The sequence below is a fragment of the Elephantulus edwardii genome, unplaced genomic scaffold (genome assembly GCF_000299155.1).
Source record: "Elephantulus edwardii isolate Elephantulus edwardi_28Jun2011 unplaced genomic scaffold, EleEdw1.0 scaffold00168, whole genome shotgun sequence".
Classification (NCBI taxonomy): domain Eukaryota; kingdom Metazoa; phylum Chordata; class Mammalia; order Macroscelidea; family Macroscelididae; genus Elephantulus; species Elephantulus edwardii.
In genome coordinates this window covers 3,670,967-3,677,890 of record NW_006399918.1, presented here as the reverse complement: position 1 = coordinate 3,677,890, position 6,924 = coordinate 3,670,967, and the positions used below count along the sequence as shown (strand labels likewise).

The window sequence follows — 6,924 nt, the reverse complement described above, 5'->3', positions numbered from 1 at the left end:
AATAAAAAAGAAGTGATACTTTCAATGTTGGTTTTGGTGAAGAACATTCAATAGACCGCCAGAAAAACAGATAGGTTTGTCATAGATGAACTGCATCCAAATGTTCTTACTTATAAGTAAGGATGGCAAGACTTTATCCTTTCATATTTGGGCATGTCCTCAGGAAGGGCCAGTTGCTGGAGAAGGACATTATAATTGATAGAGAGTCATTTAAAAAAAAGGAAGACTCTAGATGAGATGGACTGGTATAGTGGCTTCAACAAGGGGTTCAAATATAGCAAAGATTGTAAGAATGCTTTAAGCTAGGTAATGTTTTATTCTGCTAGATTTAGTGTTTCTGTGAGTCAGAACTAGCTTGAAGTCACCTAACAACATCATGCAGTATGATAATTTTTGTTTACTAATTATATTATTATCATTATTATCATTATTAGCAATAATATTGGAAGATATATTATTATTCTTTTTATAGTTAGTGAAATCATTGATATATTTGGGGTTAAATATACCATTTTAGGATTTATTTTCTATATATTCCATCTTTTATATGTCTTTCTTATCATTTTGGACCCATACATAGCTTTTATTTTCCTTTATCTTTTAGGAAAAGATTGGAGAGCTCTGATGGCTAGTGGATAGAGTGTTGCCCTGTCAACTCAAAGGCAGAGTTAATATCCACCAGCTTCTGTGTGAGAATGATGAGCAATCTCCTGTTGGTGACATATAGTCTCTCAAAACTTACTGGAGAGTCAACTATTGGTTGGCTCCAATTTGACAGTCATGAGAAGAGAATTTTTGTTTCGTCAATTTAATAGTTTTACACTGTCATAAAGATCATCTTAGAACTTAAAGGATCATTTAATTCAGAATCAGCTTACAGCAATGAGCTTGGTTTATCTTTTTTATTTCAGAACTATACAAGCATTGATTCTATGTATCATTTTATATGTTGTTATGTACCCTCGAGTGGCTTGCGACTCATAGCGACCCTATGCCAATTGCACTGCCTCTGACACACCCATCCCGATTACCCCAGTCACTGAATCAATCCACCTCATAGAGAGTCTTCCCCTCCTGTGCTGTCCCTCCACCCTCCCAAGCATGATGTCCTTCTCCAAGTACTAGTCCCTCCTTACAGCATGTCCAAAGTATGTCAGACGAAGCCCCAGAATCCTTGCCTCCAAGGAGCAGCTTGCTTTAACCCTCTCCAGAATGAATCTGTTTTCTATAGTCTTGTGTAATTTAATTATAAAAGTATCTTTTTAAATCCACAAAATATTATTGCTTTGTGTTGTATTTTAAACTCAGACAAATTTTCTCAAATACAATTCTTTAGCTTTGTTCATTTTTTTAAAAGATGATATGTATTCCCATCTATCTTGAATTGGAAGCCCTAGTATCTTAATGGTAAGGAATTACACTTCCAATACTAAAGTCATTCAAATCAACCAGACTCTCCATAGAAGAAAGATGGGAAATCACCTCCCATGTGATTTATTGGCTCTGAAAACTGACTGGAGGGTCAGCTTTGGGTTGGTTCTGACTCGATGGCACGTGACAGCATCAACATCTTGAATTAGTCAACTATTGTTCCAGGACATTGAAGTGGTATTAAAAAAATTCTATTAGTTTTGGTTTTTAAAACTTTGTGTTTTGATTTAAGAGAAGAAAGTAATAGAATAAATTTGTTTTCTAGTAATTCAATTGTAGATATTTTCTTTGGTTGACATTGCAATCCCACAATGCAACAGCCTTCTTCTCACTTCTTCTCTACCTTTCCTTTCTATTCTTCTGTCTTTCTTATCCTTTTCTAGCTTCTGAGCTTTATTCCTGGGTAAATGTTGTCCTTTTGATATTGAAGGTGTTTATTCTTAGAAGCGCATTGCTATTTGGCATTACTGTTCCCCTTATAGGCTTGTCTATTATTTGATTGACAGTTTAGCTACAGGATTATTCATTTCCAACACTTAAGGATAATTAAGGGCTATAGTTTCTGGAGTTCCCTCATTCTCTATTAGATTTGTAAATCTGATCTTATTTATGGCCATGAATTTTGTCCCATGTTTCCCCATTCTGTTGGGGACCTTATATTTTAATCCTTTTCAGAGTGATCATCAGTGGTTTTCCAGCACTATCTAAATGTTGGTTTCAGAGTCATGTAGGCTGAGGTTTGTTTGGCCAATTATTAGTCCTATGAACTAATCATGTCCATATGTCTTTGGTTTTCTTCATTCTTTGTTCCAGATGAGGAAAGATCAATAGTTGTACCTTGCATGGCTGCTTGCAAGCATTTAAGACCCTAGTTACTATTCACTGAAGAAGAACGTAAGACTTTGACCAAACATTATTTTTGCTATTATGGGCAATTAAGATTGATTTATACTTTCCCATGTATTTAACATTTCTGTTATTTTAAATTTATTTCTATTGTGTTTCACTTCATTTTCTATGTAGGATCAATTTTCCTTTTACCTGAGGAGTACTTTTTCATGTATGCTTTAATGCAGACCTATTGATGATGAATTCTCTCATTTATTTTCTTTTCTGAAATGTTTTTGTTTTGTTTTCTTCTATAAAAGATTCTTCTAATGGATATATAGTTTCCATTTGGCTGTTATTCTTTTTCTTCACTTTGAAGATGCTAATCCATTGATTTGTGTTCTTTATTGCTACAGTTAAGGTAGTTATTGGTGCAAATATCATTCCTTGAAAATAAAGAATTGAATTTCTCTCACAGCTTTCATACATCTTCCTTTTTTCTTTATTTTTAAGTTTCACATTGTGTGTAAAAGCACGTACCTCTCGTGTGTAAATGAATATGAAACTATTCTATTTTATTAACAGAATGAAACTTGGATCAATGTCTTCATGTTTTCTCCAGATTTGAAAAATTTTTGGCTATTATTTCTTCCATATTGTATCTGATCCCATTCATCTCTCTTAGAGTCTGGAGCTCAAATTGCACATTGCAAGGCCTTTACATAAAGAACTCTGGTGGCAGAGTGCAAATGATATTCAGCTGCTAACTAAAGGCTAGTGGTTCAATGCCGTTGTTCACTCTGCAGGAGAAATACAGGTGTTCTCCTCTTGTAACAATTTACCACCTTGGCAACTAAATGGTGGGCCAGTATGGGCTGGATTAATTTCTATAGGAGTAGGTTTTGGTTTCATTTGGCCTTTTTTAGTGGATTTTATTTTTTACTTCTTTTTATTGCAATTTTTGTACCAAAGAAAGATGGAGTGTCAGAGAAGTAAATGAAAACCCTCAATAAGATGGAATGACACGGTGGCTGTAACAATACATTTATATTAGAGATGATGAGGATGGTGCAAGACGGGCAACGGCTCAGACTCAGATCTGTCATTCATAGTGGTGCTGTTAGTTGTAGTCAAGTCAACTTAATGACACCTAATGACAAAATATGTACCAAGGAACTTTAGTTATATATGTAACTATTTCTAGTTACATAGCAGATGGACTATTTTTTCCTTTAAGAAAATTTATTTGTACCTCTAGAGCAGACATAGGTAAATAAGTTTGTGCAAGCAGTATTTTTATGAAATGCATCCTCAAACCACATCCTTTCAGTATAGGCTTGTTGTTGCAACATAACTCCTGGATTGTCAAAATCCATCCATTGTGGCTACCCTGCTACTCTGCTTTGGCTTTCATGGCTTCCTCCCTCAGAGGAGCTTTCTTTTTCAAGTTCAAGCTTGTTAAAGACCCCTGGCTTCTGGCAGCCTTCTTCCCCTCAATAATAATGAGCCTGCATCCTGCCACCATCAGAGCCATCATTAGATAGCTCACCTTGACCGGGGATCCTATTCTTTGCAGAATCCAGCATGTCAAATGAGACAGGCCCTGGGATTTCATCTTCCTTCTTGAATCGACTGGACCATACCAGGATCTTCCTCTCACAATCTGTAGGTTTGTGCAATGGCACCCCATGGTGGCAGAAATGGTGGGATGGAGCTTTTGGACTTTTCTGTGGTTTGGTGCAAAAACCATTTATTCTCCTTCAACTAGTGTTTCTGCTGAGCCTCAGAGAGGAGAAACATCTTTTTGATACAATCGGAAAAAAATTTCCGCTACCAGGTGCAGGCCATGGATGCTCCCCATGGCGTCTTGCTCGCAGATCTGCAGAGTGTCTTGTCTCAGACGGAATAGGGCGTGAGGGCACCCAATGTCAAGGCACTGGGGTCAGGAAGGAGGGGACAGTGGGCAGGAGAGCTGGCAGATGGACTATTTAGCCCAAGGTCATGCATACCTCTTTGAAGATTTGAATTCAACAGCAGTTCCACAGGGGGGGAAACCAAATACACAGTCTCCTGCTGTGCAATTTACATCCTCAAAAACCCAATGAAAGGTCAGCTATGAATTGATTCTAACTCAATGATAATAAGTATGAGAGGTACCTCTTACACTCTGTCCTATATATCACTTTATTTTTTTCAGTTTGGTTTTTACATTATCTTATATTTCCTTTTGACATTCCCTGATTAATTGGTCATCTCCTATTGTTTCTAACATGCCATTAAAACATTCTATTTTTAAATTTAGTTACTGCATTTTTTAGTTAAAATGTCTCATTTTTAGTTTTGAAAGTAGATTCCCATTCTCTGCTATAATTCCATAATTTGTCATATATATTCTTGAACGTAATGATAATGGCGTTGTTTTCTACTGCTGAAAAGCAAATTATCACAAATTTGGGAGTTTAAAGCAACACACATGTATTATTTCACAATTCTATGAGTCAGAAATTCTAGGCACAACATTTTTGGGTCCTTAACTGAAGGTTTCACAAGACTGCCATCAAGGTGTCAGCTGGGCTGTGTTCCTTTCTGGAGTTCCTCTTCTAAACGCATGTATTTGTGGGCAGAATTCAGTTCCTTGTGGTTAAAGGACAGAGGTTTCATTTTCTTGCTGGCTGTCAGCTGGAGACTGCTCTGGCTACAACAGATTTCCTGCCTGCATCCCTTAACAGGATTTCACAGACTTTCTTGTAATGGGTCAGAAAGTGAATATGAAAGGTTTGTGGGCCTTAAATAGACAAAAACGGTGAAGGGAAAGGCAATTCCCAATAGGGGGTTGATTAGACACTGCAATTAATTAATTAATTAATTATGCCAGTCAGTGGTAATTAATGTTATAAAACAAAATGTGAATGATTGTATGAAAATCAATGATTGTTAAACCTTCATTCAAATAATTTTTAATTAAAAGCAAATATTTAAAAAAGAAATAAAGATAGATGGCACGTAACCATATTGATCTATCTGTGTTGAAATAAGCACAAAAAATCAATTTAGCATCATGGAAGTTTAAACTTTATATAATTTGCAAATTTTAACAAAATATTATTTGTAACAATATATTAGAGAGCTCTGGTGGCCCCGTGGTGGGAAGAGACTCCCAAAGCCATGCAATTCAAATTCACCAGCTGCTCAGCAGGGAAAGGATGGACAATCTTCTCCTGTGTAAGTTACTGCCTCTGAAAACCCACTGTAGGATCAGCTATGAATCAGTTCCGTCTCAATGGCACACAACAATAATATTACTGATAGTAATATATTAGGGATCTCTGTTGGCTTAGTGGTAAACACTAAATGGTATACCACCACCACCACCACCACCACCACCACCACATCATCATCATCATCATTATTTTAAAAATCATTTAGAGATGTAAAACCCTGTATATGCTCAGACAATGGTCTGATGAGACAGTGAGCCATGGTTTTCTGAGCCCTGTACTATATGAAAGTATTATAAAGATGTATTGAGGTGAATATGATGCTATCTTCTTCTCAAGCTGATTATTCCCTCCCTCCTCATGAGTAGTGAATCTAGGGACAGAACAATATCCATGAAGCTAAGGATTATGCTTCTTTCAAACTGGATTCCTGTGAGAGTTATTTTCATTTTACCTTTCTACCTAAAGATAGACAATTCTGTGGTATAGGCAGACAACCTGCTCAGTTTATAAGCCTTTTAACCAATGAGTACAAACAGCAGGTGCATGAGGAAACCCACAAAGGAATGGATGTCAGGGTAACAATCTTGCACATCTTTTCTTTCTGGAATCTTGCCTCTTGAAGGATTCACTGAGTTGACCACTGTATGAGCAGGTCATTCATAATCTCCATTATTCAAGAGTTATGAGAGTACAAACTCCATCATTTATTTTTGTAATGTTGAGGACAGTAACAAAGTAGAAAGAAATTTGGTAAGGAGTCACTTATTCCAACTTGCTCACTTACTAACTCAGTAGTTACTTACATTTATATTTTCTTAGCTTGTTTCTATTATTTGTAAAATTAGAACAATAACACTCACTCATAGGCCCAGAAAATACAAACACCTCATACAAGCATTCATCATTTTAATGGCAGAAATGAAACTAAGATGCAATTAAATTGAATCATTGGTCTACTACTCTCATCACCACTACTCACCTCAACCTAACCAGTATGAAAAATCCTTTTGCATTCAATCTTGTATAGAAACACACCTTCTAGAAGCTGATGTGCTTGGCTTTAAATTCCAGCAGTTTAAAATTCCCATTTATTCAGTATTGAGGCAAAAGTTATGTAATCAATGTGTGCCTCAGTTTTCTCTTCTGAAAAAAAATAATATTAGCACTGAACACTTTTTTTTTGCTTTTTAAGATGAAACAAGTAAATATTTCTGTAGTGTGTGGTTTGATAGTTAGTATATGAAAGTAGGCAATTCAACAACAATGTGTTTTAGTACTATTGTTAGAAATGAGGCACAAATAGAGACTTGTACATCAATGTTCATAGCAGCATTGTTCACCATCACAAAAACATGGAAACAGCCCAGATGTCCAGCCACAATGGAATGGATTGAGAAATTATGGTATATTTACACAATAGAATACTATGCAGCACACAGGAGCA

General features: G+C 36.1%; 1 pseudogene; it reads right to left on the bottom strand.

Annotated features, from left to right (window-relative positions):
* Positions 1 to 3,652: 3,652 nt before the first annotated feature.
* LOC102872478 lies at positions 3,653 to 4,120 on the bottom strand (annotated as a pseudogene).
* Positions 4,121 to 6,924: the final 2,804 nt, after the last annotated feature.